At 43.7% G+C, this 19,173-nt stretch overlaps 1 protein-coding gene and 1 pseudogene across 2 annotated transcripts in view; both read right to left on the bottom strand.

Moving 5' to 3' along the window:
- Positions 1–19,173, bottom strand: part of D2HGDH (D-2-hydroxyglutarate dehydrogenase) — a 338,149-nt gene that overhangs the window by 211,498 nt on the left and 107,478 nt on the right. The window lies entirely within an intron of this gene.
- LOC311596305 (26S proteasome regulatory subunit 8-like) lies at positions 10,879–13,585 on the bottom strand (annotated as a pseudogene). The gene is made up of 2 exons: positions 13,580–13,585; positions 10,879–12,010 (listed from the first exon to the last, which is right to left on the bottom strand). The product of its transcript is annotated as a 26S proteasome regulatory subunit 8-like (transcript).

The raw sequence follows: 19,173 nt of genomic DNA, 5'->3' as shown, positions 1-19,173 counted from the left end.
TGTTCTAATGTTCTGGCTCCTTCTAATTCTCTGGCTCCTCTGTCATCACATGTACCTAGCTTGTTCACTCTGCAACCTGTCTCTGTAACACTGTCCCAGCAATCAACTCTTGGTTTAAAAGGAAAGAAGGAAAGAAAGAAAGAAAGAAAGAAAGAAAGAAAGAAAGAAAGAAAGAAAGAAAGAAGGAAAGAAAGAAGATGAAAACGCTCCTCTCTTCCTGCACTGTTCTTCAGCAGTGCCCCTTTACTGTCTTATTCTCATGAGAGTGGGACACATTGTATCTCTGACTCATTCTGTCAAATCTTTCTTTGATTCATCCCTTTGTCTGCCCCTCAGTTAGACTTTCAAACATGGCTGATTTTTTATTCTATAAACAAGCCTAACCTTCATTGTTTGGGATCAGAGGTGTGCACTAAGGGAGTGCCTGTATTCCAGCCAGAGTGCATGTGTACTGCAGTCAGATCACATAGTCCTAGAAGGTCTTTGGACGTGATCCCTTGACAGAGCAACCATGTTTCTGAGTTAAAATTTCTCTATACATCTGGATAAATAACACCAATAAATAATAATATTGGGTGTGGAGGTGTGTGGGTGTGTGGGTGTGTACATATAGAGAAAGAGACTGTCTAATATAACAGAAAACCAAAGAGCTTTATGTTTGATTCACTTTTTTCTCTTTAATTTTATTCACAATATGTAAAATAGGTTGAGAGGTAGCTATATAGCCAACTTGTTAATTGCTCTTTGAGCAAACTCTGAACAAGTTGTCACCATCTAAATAATGAGCAATTGTAGATGTGATTTCAGTATAAAATAACATTGGCTTTTATGTCTGGAGAAATATCATATCACTTCGATTGCCTTCAGTCAGATGTGACATGTTTTCTATGGAGATACATATGTTTTCAATATGCATAGTCTTAATATGACAAACTATTTCTTTTTTTATTAAAGCGAATTCTCACATCGCAACAGCTAATCTCCCAGTTGTCAGCTTCATAAGTATCTGAGCACTCATTTACCCTAGCATTTTGGTTTTTAAAAGCAATGTTCAGTGAACACAAGTGCATTTCCATATTTTCAAGGCGGAGTCGTCCTCACCTACCAGACATGACTGCCTGCCCTCCCACCGTGGAGCCCTACGGCTTTTGTTGTCTTCCTGTCACATCTGCTCACAGCAGCTCTTCTTCCAATTGCCTCATCTCTCCCCACAGGCAAACGAATGAAGCTGTCCACCCCAAGCCACAGCAAATGGCCCAGTGGGTAAATTATAATCGTCCATTAGACTTCATTGCTAAAATGAGAGGGGGCAGTGAGGCCTCCACTATTCTTGCATTTTTTGAATCTTGAATTCATCTGAGTAAGTCTAAAGATTCACTCCTAGGCCACCCAATTACATTCAGTTCATTCACTTGCAGCCAAAAAGCTCTTGTTTTGTTGTTTGTTTTTTATAAACTTGATTATTTTTAAAAATCCTAAAAATAGAAAAAAAAATCACACACCAAAATTAACCAGATCCAAAGTCTATGTATCAAAATGAATAGTTTTAATAGCAATAATGTAATAGCAATGTGGACCTTCATATTGGAGCTTAAACTTTCATCATCAAATCTTTTTTTTTTTTTTTTTTTTTTTTTTTTTTTTTTTTTTTTTGGTTTTCGAGACAGGGTTTCTCTGTGTAGCCTTGGCTGTCCTGGACTCACTTTGTAGACCAGGCTGGCCTCGAACTCACAGTGCTCCTCCCGTCTCTGCCTCCCGAGTGCTCATTATCAAATCTTTGTATGCATTTACTCTATCAAAAACAAAATTCTGAATAACTTACTATCTAAATAAGGGATAATTGTGCATGTGATTTCAAAAAAAGCTCTCATAGCTGGATGTGGTGGCTCATGCCTTTAACCCCAGCACTCAGGAGGCAGAGGCAGGCAGATTGCTGTGAGTTCGAGGCCAGCCTGGTCTACAAAGTGAATCTAGGGCAGCCAAGGCTACACAAAGAAGCCCTGTCTCAAAAAAAAAACAAAAATAAAAACAAAAAACAATACAAAAAGCTCTCATTAAGTGTACCTGGGACCAGAATATGTTTTCTTAGAGGAATTTTATTCCAGCAACATGGCTTCTCTGGCAAGAGATCACATCCAAAGACCTTCTAGGACTGTATGATCTTACTGGAGTTCTGACACACTCTGGATTACAGTATGATCTGGCTGTAATACAGACACTGCCTTAGTACACGTCTTTAGTCCCACACAATGAAGGTGAGGTTAGTTTATAGAAGGAAGCAGCCATGTTTCAAAGTTTAATGAGGGGCTGACAAAGTGATGAATCGGAGAAAAGAACAGACAGAATTAGCCAGAGATAGAATACACCCAACTCTCACAAGAGCAGGACAGGAAAGAGAGGCTACTTAAGAGCCGCCCAGGGAGAGAGAGTTTACTGAGAGCTGACTGCTGGGCCCTAGAGTCTCTGAATTAGGGGAGAACAGCATATGGGGGAAACACCCCAGAGATCCCTTGGAGAGCTTTGGGTAGAGGCTGAGGGTGTCATATGTTAATAGGCACATACCAGGCATCCCCCCTCAGCACCAACTACACTTTCTTGAGACCCCATACCTCTTGCAAAAATAGAAGTTCCAAGTTTTCATTAATACAGCTAGCAACTATAATTTAGACATTACATTTATAAGAAAATAATTTTTTAAAAAAGCAAAGAGATGGTGTAAGACACCTTTAATGCCCACATTCAAGAGGCAGAGGCAGGCAGATCTCTGTGAGTTTGAAGACAGCCTAGTCTACAGAATGAGCTCCGAGACAGCCAGGGCTACACAGGGAAACCCTGTCTTGAAAAAAAGCAGAAAAAAAGTGCGGCCCTCTCCACTGTGGGTATGCTAATGAGGCATCCAACTACAGCCTATGAGACTTTGACACGCCACATATTTAAACGGCGTGCTCGCGGGCATTCGGGGTCTTTCGCTTCAGCTTCAAGGGCGCTCCCAATAAAGCGCGATTGAGAAGGATCCTGGTGTCTGCGTTGTTCCTGCCGGCGGGAGGGCGCGACAAGTGGTGCCTAAACCCGGGAATTTGAAAACAGCACTCGGACCACTAGACACTTGCGAGGACCCTCGGGATCAAGAGACCCCCAGGAGGATTCAGAACTCATCACACGGAGCGGCAGTACCGGTAAGTCTCCCTTTTAAGGGCATGCCCCCATTTGGCATAGACCCCCTTCTGGCCGCAGGGTTGAAACAGAAGGAATAAACAAGAAAAGGGAGAAAAATAGCAAGAAAAAGGATAAATATAATAAAAGAGCAGCTCAGACAAAAGAAAAAGAAAAACAGGAGGAGAAGAAAACTAACAATAAGCTATACCCGGTACTCGATGAGTTCGCTGATCTGCATATTAGTAGTTCTAGTGAATCAGAGTCCGAGAATCATAGTGGAGAGGAAGAACTAAGTTCTGAAGGAGAACAAGATTTGGAGGAAGCAGCTGCTCACTTTGAGCAGAAAAGATATGGGCCATACGGAATAACCCCGTCGGCACCCCCTCCATATAATCCTCAGTTCATTAGTAAACAGAAATCCCCTAGAGGTGGCCAGTATTAGCTCAGCAAGGCATTAAGTCTTGTTTAACCCACTTTGGGGAATACCCTGATGTCATTATTACTCCCTACAATGCTCAGCAACTGCAAGTGTTGTTAGCCACCATTGATGATTGGGCGATTTTGAGAACAATCTTCCCTGGTAAGATTGACAACCATCTCCCCAAGGACCCATTGCTGCATTTTGTGTCTACTCATCCTGTCATTTTTCCCCGGATGACGGCTAATTCGCCTATTCCGAATGCTATTGACATCTTTACAGATGGGTCTAAGACAGGATTGGGGGCCTATATGGTATCAGGACAAGAACCAGTCACACTTCAGTTCACTCCCAATACCCCGCAATTGGTGGAATGCCAAACGGTTTATGCTGTTTTTCAACGGTTCACTGAACCATTTAACTTGATTTCTGACTCCCACTATGTAGTTAATGCAGTGCGCATGCTAGAAGTGGCGGGAAACATCTGTCCCAGAAGTCCAATAGCACACCTCCTAAGGGACCTTCAAAAGATTATATGGTCCCGACGCCACCCATTCTTTGTACAGCATATCAGAGCACACTCCATGTTGCCTGGGCCTATGGTCGAAGGCAATAGATTGGTGGATGCTGCTACCAGATCCATAGCCTTTGTAGTGCTAGACAATGTCAAGGCAGCCAAAGAATGTCACTCCCTATACCATGTACCTACAGCAACCCTAAGAAAGAGATTTCACATCTCCAGTGCCACGGCAAGGGATATAGTCACCAACTGTGCCGCCTGTGTGTCTTTTCATCACCCTCCTCACACAGGGATTAATCCCCGTGGTTTACGTCCTGGAGACCTCTGGCAAATGGACGTAACACATGTCCCACAGTTTGGGAAACTTAAATATATGCATGTGTCCATTGATACCTGCTCGGGGATAATCTTTGCATCCCTTTGTACTGGAGAAAAGACGACTCACGCTATTACTCATTGCCTGGAGGCTTGGGCGGCATGGGACAAACCCAAAGAACTAAAAACAAACAATGGCCCTGCCTATACCTCTAAAGGTTTTCAATCATTCTGTGATACCATGCAAGTCAAACATGTCACTGGGTTACCATACAACCCTCAAGGGCAAGGCATTGTAGAACGAGCAAATCGGACCCTAAAGGAATTGTTACAAAAACAAAAAGGGGGAATAAGTTCTGGGCTTACCCTCAAGAATCAATTATCACTAGCCCTATTTACTATTAGTTTTTTGACGCTTGATTCTGCCGACTGGATGGCAGCGGAACATCATGGTGATACCTTCTTTACCAAATTCCCTTCCGTAAAATGGAAGGATGTATTAACAAAACAATGGAAAGGCCAGGATCCAGTCATAGCTAGATCCAGGGGAGCTGTCTGTATCTTTCCACAGGAACAAAGTGATCCAGTGTGGGTTCCAGAAAGACTTACAAGAATCATCAAAGAGGAGGAACAAGATGCTACGTCGCAATACATCGAAGACCAGTCCCCTGATCCTCCTGGTGTTCCTGATGAACCTGAGTAATAGCAAAGCCATAAAGCTTTGGGCAGTTACCAGAGCCTGGCCTATACCCATGCCAGTACAATACAACTTTAATGCTTCTTTTAATCAAAGTAAATTGCTATCAGATTACCTTGCAGGAAACTGGACGCTGAAGGCTGAAGAGCTATCCCAACAGCTCTTGAGCCGAATCGCTCACCTGAATGGCACTCGATTGAAACCTTTGACCCTTGGGGAATTCACCTCTTGGCTGCATTCTGCGTTTTCCTACTTTAAGGAATGGGTGGGGGTGGGAATTTTTGGAGCTGTCACAATCTGTGGCCTCGTGTTCTGTCTCTGGGTATTATGTCGGATGAAGAGAAATCACACCCGTGATAAGACACTTATGATCCAAGCATTACTTGCGGTTGAGCAAGGCGCCTCTCCTCAAGTATGGCTAGCAAGCCTAAGAAAATGAGCCTCCCTCTACCTTTCCCTTGTATGACCTTTGCACCCGACTGAGCCTTGTTGCCACCGCACGTCGGAAGGCGCGCATTCCCTTCCAGTGCTCAATGGCCATTGCACTCGGTGGGGATTCTGCCCATTGCACGCGGAATGGCATTGTGTGCTACCCCTGCCTTGGTCCTCGATCAGATGGGCCATAATATTGGTCTAGCCTTGATCGGACTGATTTCCCTTCACTCATTTCTTATAAAATAAATAAGGGGGAGATGTAAGGCGCGGCTGCACCCAATAATGGCGGCAACCTTTACCGCTCCCGCGCATGCACAGACATAAGCCCTCTCAACGCGCCCCTCCCGAACAGGGGCATGCAAATGAAGCACTCAGGTGCGGCCCTCTCCACTGCAGGTATGCTAATGAGGCATTCAACTACAGCCTATGAGACGTTGACACGCCACGTACGGACTGTATTTAAACGGCGTGCTCGCGGGCATTCGGGGTCTTTCGCTTCAGCTTCAAGGGTGCTCCGATTAAAGCGTGATTGAGAAGAATCCTGGTGACCACGTCGTTCCTGCCGGTGGGAGGGCACGACATATATGTCTGACAATCATGAATGGTCAAAGGTTGTGGCATATGTACATACTGGAGTTGTATTCAGCTGAAAAGAATAAAATCATGTCATTTTCCTGAGAATGAAATAGAAGTTATTATGTTAAGCACAGTAAGCCAGACTCCGACAAGTAGAATTACATGCTTTTTCTCATCTGTAGAATCTAAATTTAAATACATATATGTGTGTATGTGTATATATGCATATATGCTAGATATAACATGAAAGTAAAGGGGGACTGTGTGGAGGTTAGGAGGAATCTATAGGGGAGGAGAGTGAAAAATAAAAGAAAGTAATAGAATAAGAAGAGAAAGCATCCTGTTTTCTTTCTTAGGCTGATATAGATATATAGGTATAAATATAGAGATATATTAGGGGGAGTGGGGCAGGGAGGGGAAGCTGAGCAAAGTACAATGACACATACATGTGTATGGAAATGTCACAATGGAGCCTATGATTTCATAGGCCAACAAAAAAATTAATAAAGGGTAAAAAGAAAGTCAACAGTGACACTGTATTAGTGTGGTACTGTATTAGACTACACCAAGACAACGCTTGCTAACTTTGTTTAAATTAAAAGTCGCAAACTTCAGGAAAACAATTCATCCCAAACTTAGCATGAGAGCATGACAGTAGCGCTCATCCCTCAGGTCCCTGGAGATAGGCTCCAGAAACCCTGTGGATACCGAGAACTGCTGGTGCTTGAGCTCCTCATACAAATAGCACAAATATTTGCATATAACATATATATTTCATATGACTTACATGGAGCTTCTCATCTTTTGAAATCACCTCCTGATGACTTATAATGCATATTGTAAAACAAATAGTATGCAGTAGGGTGTAGGGGGTTATTATATAATAACAAAAAGGAGTGTAGATACAGCCTTCATGGGACAAACTACATAGTACACACAAAAATAAAAAGACCCCATACAGGTAGGTGCTCCAGAAGAAGAGCTGGAGAAACTGAGCTGGGAAAGGGTGGGAGGCTGCACAGGCTCGCCCTGCACATCACTTCACTCATATTTACTTGCAGAGAGCTCAGTGCGAGCCAAACTCCGGTTTTGCATTTTGGAGCTCTTTGGACTTCTTTTCCAAAGTATCTCCAATTCAAGGTCGGTAGAGCCCACGGAGGCAAGAGGCCAGCTTTTCTTCACTGTTCTTGCACATCGGGAATCCAGGTGCAGCTGGACCCTCTGGCTCCATAGCTCCCGGGGCTCCAATCAAGCTATCGACTTGGTCTGCCATGATCGTAAACGAGAATGGAAGGGGACACATGCCTGTGCTCACTCCGGTGACTGCTGGCAGGATCCGGTCCTTTGCGAGCTTCTGATAGGAAGGATCAAGCCCCCCACCCGCTGCTGGCCCCGTTCTACCGTCGTGAACACAGAGCAGCTCACAATCCAGCAGCTTGCTGTTATCACCGCAAGGGAGTAACGAGAGGCGAAACGCCTGCAAAATGTGGATGCCAAAGATGTCCAAAAAAGAGACAACTTAGCTCTTTTGCTTAATCTTATGCCCAGAAAAAAAGTCAGTAAACCTGTTACAACAAGAGTTCTAAACTGCTGAGCCATCGCATTAGCCCCGTAAAAAATAATTTTTAGATGGGCAAAGAAAGGGATGTTGTGTCATTGTGGTACCTAGAAATTTACATTTGGGGTTTTTTTTAATTACCCAAGGACCTTTCAAGGCTATATTCATTTAACAAAATAATTGTACAATGCAAATTATATATATATATATTTATATATATATATATATATAATCTTTTTTTTTTTTTTTGGTTTTTCAAAACAGGGTTTCTCTGTGTAGCCTTGGCTGTTCTAGACTTGCTTTGTAGACCAGGCTGGCCTCGAACTCACGTTGATCCACCTACCTCTGTCTCCCAGAGCTGGGATTAAAGGCGTGCACCACCACCACCTGCCTATTTTTTATCTTAAGACCTCTTTAGTTTTTTTCTTTTTTTTTTTTCTCTTGGTGTTTTTGGTTTTTCGAGACAGGGTTTCCTGTATAGCTTTGGCTGTCCTGGACTCACTTTATAGACCAGGCTAGCCGTGAACTCACATCGATCCCCCTGCCTCTGCTTCCCGAGTGCTAGGATTAAAGGCGTGCACCACCACGCCCGGCATTTAAGACCCCTTTCTATTCTGAATCCTCCTCTATTGCATAACCCTTGCAGGAGACTGGCATGGGAGAGGCTACAGCATTTAAAGCAAAGATACATTTATTGGGGATTCATGTGAGTTGCAGTCACCTCACCACACTGAGATTTTTGCCCATCATCTCAGTATAAGAACGGCTTTCAGGGCTGGAGAGATGGCTAAGTGGTTAAGAGCACTGACTGCTCTTCTACAAGTCCTGAGTTCAATTCCCAGCAACCACATGGTTGCTCACAACCCTGTTTAATGTGATCTAATGCCCTCTTCTGGCCTGCAGGTGTACATGCGGGAAGAGCACTATATACATAATAATAAATAAATCTTTAAAAAAAAAATAATGGCTTTCAGAAATTTATCTTTGAACCAGACATGGTGGTGTTCCCAGTACTTGGGAGGCTGAGGCAGAAGAATCACTAAGAGTTTGAGGCCAGCTTAAACTGTACTCGGACTCTGTATGAAAAACAAAACTGCATCTTTGCCACGTAGGTACACACCTATGATCCCAGCACTCCAGTGTGTAAATGCACCACATTTGCTTTATTCATTCTTCTGCTGAGGCACATCTAAATTGTTTTCAGTTTCTCGCTTTTATAAATAGTGCAGCAGTGAACATGGTTGAACAAGTGTCCTCATGGTAGGATAAAGCATCCTTTGGGTACGTGCCCAAGAGTGGTATAGCTGGACCTTGGAGGTAAATCAACTCTCATCTTTCTGAAAAACCACTACACTAATTTCCATAGTGTGTATTCAAGTTTGCACTCCCAACAGCAATGGGTCGGTGTCCCCTTATCTTACGTCGTTGCCAACATGAGCTGTCAGTTGCGTTACTGATTGTACCCATTCTGACAAAAGTAAGATGGGATCCCAAAGTAGCTTTAACTTGTCTTTCCCTGATGACTAATGATGCTGAACGTTTCTTTAAGTGTTTCTCAGTCTTTTGAGTTTCCTCAACTGAGAATTCTCTGTTTAGATCCATTTTTAATTGGATTATTTGGTTTTTTGATACTTAGTTTCTTGAGTTCTTTATATATTTTGGATATTGTTTCTCTGTTGGGTACACAGTTGGTTAAAAAAAAAATCTTTTCTCCTTCTGTAGGCTGCAGGGTTTTTTCCCAAATGACAGCGTCCTTTGCTTTGCAGAGCGTCTCAGTTCCATGAGGTCCCGTTATTAAGTGTTGATCTTAGTGCCTGTCCTAACAACAGAGTTCTGTTCAGGAAGTCCTCTTTTCCTGTGCTAGTGAGTACAAGGCTATTTCCCACTTAGAAACTTTTTAAAATCCCAGTTTTAGAGACCTACTGGTTTGAGTATGAGAAAGAGCTAAAAGAGCCAAACAAAAAAGGCAATAAATGTTATGTGTTTGGCACTGGCTGTGGCTAATATCTAGGTAGTTTTGAAATTGCCACCGTGGCTCAGGATGCTAAATCTATAACAACAGCATCTGAGCAGGGCCCTGGTGCATTCTTCTTGAAATTGCCCTGGTAAGTATGATGCTCTTTTTCCCAAATGAATTAATTTTAATAGGCTCTTCTCCACTTACAAGAAAATCAGAACATTTTTCCATTATTAGACTCATTGGCGCATGTTGCTTTTTAAATTACCAACATTTTACATAGAACTATAGTATGTTAATCTGCTAAGCAATGACAATTATAAGAATTTATGTTTTAAATAGATGTAATTCAGAACACAGAAAGGGTCTTAGAACACTGTTATGAAAAGGGCTTACCCACCCCCCCCAATTTACTGTGTGTGTGTGTTTGTGTGTATGTGTGTTTGTGTGTGACTATGTGTTGTGTGAGTAAGTGTATATGTGTGTGTGTGTGTGTGTGTGAGCACATGTGTGTGAGTGCCTGACTGTGTGTGTTAGAGGCACACTCACACCACAGCACACGTTGTGGAGGTCAAATGACAACTCTCTAGGGTGAGCTCTCTCTTGTGCACTTGTGGGATGGGGCTTCAAACTCAGACCGTCATGCTCGTGCACAAGCGCTCTACCCACTGAGCAACCTCACCAGCCCTACAAGCAGAGCTTTGTAAAATTGCTTTTGAAAAGAGGAGAAGGCAAAATGTGATGGCAAATTATGAAGTGCACGCAAGTAACTTTTTAAAAATACCTATGTTTGGGCTAGAAATGTAGCTCAATTGGTAAGGAACTTGCCTACCATTCGTGAAGCTCTGGGTTCAGTTAAACTGGGCATGGTAGCACACACCTATAATCCCAACCTCCCAACATGAGGATCAGAAGTTCAAGGCCATCCTTGGCCACTTAGCAGTTTAAAGCCAGCTTTGGATATTTATCTTAAAAACAAATATAATAATCTTCTCTTTGAGTTAAATTTCCCAAAACCTTATTCCCTGGGCTGAGAATGAATTAAGTTCCAGATAAGATAAGGAGAGTTAGAGGAAACCAAACCAGAAATCCATTTTTTTTTTTTGAGAGAGAGAGAGGGAGAAAGAGAGAGAGAGAGACAGAAACAGAGATAGAGACAGAGACAGAGACAGACAGAGACAGAGAAAGTTTATCACACGGACCTTTTATTTGAGATTTCCACCCAAAGGACATACCCTCCCTTCCATAGATTCTTTTTGTTGTTGTTGTTGTTTTGTTTTCTTTTTTCGAGACAGGGTTTCTCTGTGTAGCCTTGACTGTCCTGGACTCACTTTGTAAACCAGGTTGGCCTCGAACTCACAGCAATCCGCCTGCCTCTGCCTCCCAAGTGGTGGGATTAAAGGCGTGCGCCACCACCGCGCAGCCCTTCCATAGCTTCTTCATGGACATATTTTTCTCACTATCCTTCTTCACGGCCTTGACTACTGGCGTCTCAATGTCCTCCTGAGTAATGTGGACACACCGCTCCCGCAGAGCATACATGCCGGCTTCCTGTGCACACACCCTTCACTTGAGCCCCTGAAGCTCCGGGCATCAACTCAGCAATTTTTCTCAGATTGATCCTGCTGGGCAAGTTCATTCTTCCGAGTGGATTTTCAAAATGTCCAGCCGGGCCTCCTCACTGGGAGATGGGAATTCAATTTTTCTGTCAGCCTTCCCAGGACTAAGCAAGGCAGAGTCCAGGATATCAATCCTATTAGTTGCCATGACAACCTTCATATTCTTGGTGGCCTCAAAGCCATGCAGCTGGTTGAGCCGTTCCAGCACTGTGCACTGGACTTCACTGTCCCCTCCAGAGCCTTCCTCCAGCCGTGAAGAGCCGATGAGTGAATCTCGTCCATGAAGATGATCGATGGAGAATGTTCTGTTGCCATGACGAACAGCTCCCTCACCACTCCTGCCTCTTCCCCAATGGATTTCTATACCAGTTCAGAGCCAGAGACACGAATAAAGGTATAGACCATACGATGAGCCCCAGCGCGGGCCAACAATATCTTCCCAGTACCTGGGGATCCACAGCAAGCCACTCCCTTTGGCTGCGCTTCAAAGAGCTCAAGGGGCTTCACGGGCAGCTCAATGACTTCTTTGATCTTCTTGTCCGGCCCACCAATCATTTCATAAGTTGAGTCCTCCACCTTTTCCACCATCACCAGTGACACCGGAGGGTCCACCTTACTTGGTAGGATCTTATGCAGAGCATCGCTGTCATTTCTTAGAGTGACCTGGCCATCGGGTGTCACATCATTGATGCCGATGCTCTGATCCACATCAACAACAAATTTGCCCTCAGGATGGACCTTGACCAACACTTTATTCCGCTTTAAACAGTAAATACAGATGAGATTTTAAAAAGAAGAAGAGAAAGAAAGAAGGAAGGAAAGAAAGATAGATAGAAAGAAAGAAAAGCTTGAGGAATTTCTTGGGGGAAGCAAAAAAACATTGTTCCCCTCCCAAACTGGCTATGTAAATTGAGCAAGTGAGTGAGCACATTCTAGAACAGTGGACATAACTGAAGAGTCGCTTAAATCACTTATTTCAACTACAAAAATGCTTTGTGCTGTAGGCAGAATGTTATTGTGCACTGGGTAAAGATTCAAATGCTGATTTCTGCACCCCTACATCTGGCTGCAATCCTTGTTCCAAGAATCTCTGTTAATTTTTGCTTCCCAATTGTTCCTTGATATGTCAATAAAGAGGCTTGACAGCCAATGACTGAACAGGGAGAGAATAGGGCTGGACTTCCTGCCAACCAGGGGAGGAGAAGAGAGGGAGAGGAAGTAGGGATTGAGCCCTGAGGAGATGTCATAAGATAGCAACTGGGGACAGAGAAAGCCATAAAAGCAAGTATCTCCGGCATTTACACTGAGAGGAAGCCAGATTAGCTTAGGGTTAAAATAGATTAATGCTGCTCAGTTCTTGTGCCATATGCATGTTACATAAATACATAAAGTCCCATCCCAGTTATTTGGATACTAACCAGGTTAAGAGAGAAACTGCAGCACATTTTAAAACAACCACTAACACTGTGCTCTCTAACGCCTTCCAGACACTAACCTAGCAGACAGTGGAGGTCCAAGACAGAACCTTTATAAGAATCACTGCTTCGCTGGGCATGGTGGCGCACACCTTTAATCCCAGCACTCGGGAGGCAGAGGCAGGTGGATCACTGTGAGCTCGAGGCCAGTCTGGTCTGCAAAGTGAGTCCAGGACAGCCAAGAATAACACAGAGAGACCCTGTCTCAAAAAACAAAAACAAATAAGCAAAAAAAAAAAATCACTGCTTTTTTAAACTGAAAAAAAAAAACTAATCATTTATTTGAAGGCAAAACTAACACTTAAAATCACGAATGTAGTGCATCTTTTACAAGTCTTAGGATACAGGTACATGTGGGAAAGCCTTAGGAAATGGGTGGATTGAGAAAGCCTGAGGGATAAAGAGAGTAGAGCTGGAGAGGTGATACTCCGGAGATAAAGAAACAGCAGTGTCTCTCAGGTGAGAATATTTCTCCTGTGGCCTCTCCCGTAAGGAACTTGTGAGCATGCATCACTGCATTTTAAAAGCAGAAGGGGAGGGCTAGAGAGATGGCTCAGAGGTTAAGAGTATCAGCTGCTTTTCCAAAAGTGCTGAATTCAATTCCCAGCAAACACATGGTGGCTCTCGACCATCTGTAATGAGATCCAGCGCCTCCTTGTGGCGGGAAGGCACACGTGCAGGCAGAACTCTGTATAAATAATAAAGTAATTTTTTTAAGTGAAAGGGGGAAAAAAAGCAACTATTTCTAGGTCCCCTTCGACCCTTTCTCTCTACATTTACGCCAAACAATGTAGTGTTAAGTACAGATGTGCTGTATAAACGCAAAATATGTTCAAGAGAAGTGCTGGCCGACCTTCATGTCTCTCCTGGCAAAAGATGAGTTTTTGAGTAAAAGAAAATGCTTCTCCTTCTAGTTCGATATAAACAATTCAAATAGTACAATTTTAAAATCAAGGCAGGGTGGGGGCACACCTGTAATCCCAGATACTACGGAAGCCAAGTTGGACGGAGTTGTAGTTTAAGCTCAACAAGATCATAGCGAGTCTTAAAGGTTAGAGCTATTGCCAAAGATGAATGGAGATACAAAACAGGAAGTGTTAGAGATGCTGTAGCAAACCTCACTCTGTGTGTGTGTGTGTGTGTGTGTGTGTGTGTGTGTGTGTGTGTGTTCAGTTGACAATGAATACACCTTACATTTCCATTTTTCTTGTCAAATTTTTAGTAATTTATTAGTCAAATGATTTTTCTAGTGTAATAATAGACTTGGTTCGGGGGGGGGGTGGGAAGCTCAAATTTGAAATAAAAATGTTGGCTTAGGTTATTGTGTAATTCAAATGCTGATTTCTGTACCCTTCGTATCTGGTCGCAAGCCCTGTTATGAGAATTTCCTGATAAATGTTGTGTAAATTCTGCTCCCCAATTGTCCCCCCTGATAAGTCAATAAACAGTGAGCAGGAGAGAGAATAGGGGTGGATTTCCGGGGTGGACTTCCTGCCAGCCGGAGGGGGAGGAGGAGGGGGAGGGAGAGGAGGAGGGGGAGGGGGAGGAGGAGGGGGAGGAGGAGGGGGAGGAGGAGGGGGAGGGGGAGGAGGAGGGGGAGGAGTTAGAAGAGGAAGCAGGGGACTCAGCCACAGGCAGAGGTGTGGGAGAGATAAAGAAGATTCAGCTGGAACAAAGAAAGACCTAAAAAGGAAGTAATTTGGGGATTTTGGCAAAGATAGAGTCAAGATAACATAGAGGGTTAAGAACAGGCAGGCAGAGGCAGATGGGCCTCTGTGAGTTCAAGGCCAGCCTGGTCTACAGAGTTCCAGGACAGCCAGGGCCATTACAGAGAAACCCTATCTCAAAAAAAAAACCAGGAAAAACAAAAGACTTAAACTGTTCAAGAGTGTGTTGTAAAGCCTTATAAACAAATATAAGAGTCTCAATTATATGTATAATAGCTGGGTTAAGAAATAAACAAACACTGTTTTATAAAAATAACTTCAACATACCATCCTCACACAATCCCTGCACAACTATTGTAGCAAATGACTGCTTGATTATGTTAGGAAATTAGACTTAACTCTCAGGGTAACTGCACATTTTATCTATATCTTGCTTCATGACTTAAACAACATAACATCAGTTGAAAGACTTCACATTTTCATTTATGAGATGGGAAAAACCCAGTTTGGGAAATATAGGGGTTTTTTTTTCCAAAGAGAAATAATGAGTGACATTCAGAAAAATATTGTGAAAGAACTATTAAGAAATGCCGGGCATGGTGGTGCACACCTGTAATCCCAACGCTCTAGGAGGCAGAGGCAGGCGGATCTCTGTGAGTTCAAGGCCAGCCTGGTCTACAAAGTGAGTCCAGGGCAGCCAAGGCTACACAGAGAAACCCTGTCTCAAAACAAAGAACTATAAAGAAGTGATGGCTTAAGATCAGTATATAAAAGAAATCACCTGGCATTATATGTACTTTAAATTACTCTCTCACCAAGAAAATGCTCAGGTGATATTCTGTAACTTAGCATTTCTGAGCAATACCAGATCCTTCACACAAAAGTTCCCATAGCATTTTGACTTTTTTTTTTTTTTTTTGCCTCTATCTGGACTCAGAAGTTTGAAAGAATAAGACAGTGAGCACTGAAAAAATGTCATATCGAGCACATAAAAGTTATATAAAGAAATAAAGCTAATCAAAAACCCACGGCTATGATCTCTTACTAGACGAAAAGCATTCTTTAAAAGACCTAGTTTACCAAGGTAGCACATGTCTTTAAGCCCATCACTTGAGAGGCAGAGGCAAGTAAATCTCAAAGTGGCCCGGCCAGCGGGGGCTCGACAAACGCTCGGGAGGAGAATTCTCCGTATAGGGACAGAACACAAGACATGAAGAAGGAGAGCAAGTCTTTGATCAAGCTCTCAAATTTTATTTTTCAGGTAGAAGGTTTTATAAGGCAGGGGGCAGGGAAGCATATTGCTATGGCAACCCAACTGCAGGCTATCTCAAGATGCGAGGAATTCCAAGCAGGTCACAATGTTCTGCCACACCGAATATTTTGCTATCTTTATCTAATCTAACTGCTAAACTACAACAGGGTGGCTCCATCTAAATCTTATCTTTAGTCTAAGTGCTGAACCACGACAGGGTCAGCTGGTTTCTGGTTAATGACAGACTGCTGGAGAGATGGAAACCTAGGCTCTGACAAGATGGCTGAACATTGGCCATACGGCCTACTGTCCCCAATATCAAGGTTCGAGGCCAGCCTTGTCTGTACAGCAAGTTCCAGGCCAGCTGGAGTTACACAATGAGACCCTGACTCAAGTAAACGAATGCATAAATAAATAAATAGAAAGAAAAGAAAAAAGCCAATTAAAAAAAAACTACTTTAACGAGAAGTGTTACATCATTAAATATTAAATATATTATCTTTCCTAAACATACTAAATAAACCAATAATTTATTCCAATGGAGTAAAATATTAATTTATGTAGGAGATGCATTTGGGGAAAAAACAAACCAGCAGCAGAGCTAAGTAATAAGAATGGAGAATACCCATGTACGTTCTTTATGCAATATGTTCTATTTGGAGAATAGTATTTCCACTGACATTCTCACTAATAAACCCACTCCTTTAGTTTGTAGTGAATATTCACGATTAAACATATCTAGGTGATTTTAAAAGAGTGAATCTAAGTCAAATCTTCCTGGATTTGAAATGAAATGTAATAGGCAAACATAATCTAGCCAAAACCAAAATGTGGCTGATTTGAAGAGGTTCCTTTTGGTCAAAATTAGAGTGTTGACATCAAATCGATAAGGATGCTCAAGGGTTACAATGAGTATTAAGAATGACACAGAGAGTGAGAGAAGGCAAGAGCTAGGGGTGGGGGTGGGGAACGATAAAAATGCCTTTGACAATCTATTAACCTATTTATAAATCAACTCTTCCAAGACTATGAGGAAGATGCTTCATCCACAAGTCTTCCTATTACTGGTTTAAGCCACAAGAACAATTGATTGTTCGGGTTTTTTTATTTTCTTAATCCTTTTAGCATTTTATTTATTCATCATCATTATGCATACTGGGGTCTTCCCTGCATGTATGTCTGGGTACCGGGTGAATAAAGTGCCTACAGGGACCAGAAGACATTAGATCCCTGAAACTGGAATTAATAGACACTTGTGAGCCATCATGTGGGCACTGGGAATCGAACCCGGATCCTCTCTCTCGCAAAAGATTGTCACTTTCCTTCCAGTCTTCCATTACAAACTGCCCAGTCTCATGCCAAGCCCCCGGAGCAGACAATTTGCAGGGGCCTGGCCTGTCCTCGCTCTCAGGCCTTACTCCCTAGGGACTCAGCTGAAGCTCATGGCAGACCCAGCTCCCTCCCGGCCTCTCAGCTGTTTGTGGTACCCAACTTCCTCCACCCCTCTAGCGCCCACCCCCGCCCCGCCTTCTAACCCATCTCCAATCCTTGGTATTAGGCCACCATATCTGGACAGACACGCTACCCAGGATCCCCAGTATGTGACTTGTGTCAGCAGATGATCTTTCTCCCATGCAAGGACAAACACTAACACGCAAGACATAACGAACAAACAAAAGCTGAGAGCCCGAGGGTAAGAACCTACTCACTGTGAAAGGGAAGACATGAGTTCAAATCCGCAGTGCCCATGTAAAAGCAGGGCCTGGCAAGCATGCCCATAACCCCAGCACCTGGGATGGAGACAAGCAGGATCTCCGATTCAGAGCGATACCCTGGCAACAAGTAAAGGGGACCGTTATAGCGGAGATGCACTAAGTCATCCCCTGGCAGCTATGGACACCCTCACCTACACACATGTGCACATGCCACAAATGCACACCACACTGAAAAATAAAAACAAACAGCCCCCTCAAACAAAACAGAACTGTCATGTCCCAGCCCACAGGAAAAATCGAATCAGGGTTCCCCTGAAAGAAGGAGTGGGGATTGAAAGTAGGATACAGAGACACGAGAAATAACGAATCAAGTCAGGACATTTCTGATCAAGATTCACTTTAATGCCGACTAGTAAGAATATATAGAGAGCAAGGTCAATAGGAACCATTCTAATCCCACTCATGCTAGTACCAGGCAAGAATACAATCGCCTGAATCTCTCCCTGTAGAACTTCCTAGTTCTCTGGGTAACTCCCTGTAAGAACTTCCTATTTCTCTGAGTAGTTCCCTGTAAGAACTCCCTTGATCCTCTGGGTGGTTCCAAGTTGGGACTTTCCTACTTCTTTCAAAGGTAAATAGTCCAAGGATAGCCTAGAACATAAGACCTCTTGAGGCAAAGGTCAGCAACTCGAAGGTTAAGCAATGGGATTTCTGACATGGCAGAATTTAGCACGGCTCCCCACACAGAACCCCAGGGAACAAACAAAAACAAGACTCAGTATCGTATCGTGAGCCTTGTACCCCGGCACTGGGGAAACTCCAAGCAGGAGGATCTGTGTGAGCTGGAAGGCAGCTTGGGCTACACAGAGAGATGCAGCCACAAAATACAACATAATACATATGGCAATACTTAATGAATAGTAAATGTGACAAGGCGTCTGTTGATTGACAGGGTCTGCATCTTAGCCTACTACTGCTATGATGAAACACCATGACCAAAAGCCAGACGGGGAGGTAAGGGTTTACTTGGCTTACACTTCTACATCCTAGTCCAAGGCAGGCTGGGCAGAGAGGCTGATGCAGAGGCCACAGAAGAGGCCTTGGTTCCCCAGGCTGCTTTCTTATAGAGCCCAGGACCACCAGCCCAGAAATGGAACCACCCACAATGAGCTGGGCCCTCCCACGTCAATCACGAATTAACAGCTCAGTCTTATGGAGGCATTTTCTCAACTGAGGTCCCCTTCTCTCAGATGACTTTAGCATCTGTCAAGTTGACAAAAAAACAAAAGCAAAAACGCAACAAGTGAACCTGGGAGACATAAAAGGCGGATTCCCAGGAGCCCAGCAGGAGCCAAGCTCATCCCAGACAAACAGTCCCTCCTCCTCCTCTCCATAGGAGGGCACCCTCTCCCACTTAGACTGTGGCTCCTGCCAGACGTCTCAGGACTCAGCTAAGCACGCACTTGATTTGGGAGGAATGGGAGACTGAAGCAGTTACCTCCCTGTGCTGCTGTGGCACGGAGCTGACTGGAAGCTTGTCTTCGTCAGCGCTTGGTGCCATCAACCAATCTCGGCCCTTTCCGCCACCTCTCGTGTCTCCCCCTGTACAGACTTGGCCGTTCCCGAGAGCACTTGGCTGTGAACACGCAGAAGGCCGGCTCTGTCGGCTCCGTCTATCTGCCGAGACTTAAACGCTCTCTGGATCCTCCGTAATGACGACCGTGGAGAAATAATGGACCACAAAAACCTAAAAAGCTCCACAGGTGCCCACTTCAGGAAGTTTGGACTACAAAACCCAGAACGGTTAGGGTCC

The sequence above is a fragment of the Acomys minous genome (genome assembly GCF_964271855.1).
Source record: "Acomys minous genome assembly, chromosome: 4".
Classification (NCBI taxonomy): Eukaryota; Metazoa; Chordata; class Mammalia; order Rodentia; family Muridae; genus Acomys; species Acomys minous.
This window is presented reverse-complemented; position numbering and strand designations above follow the sequence as displayed.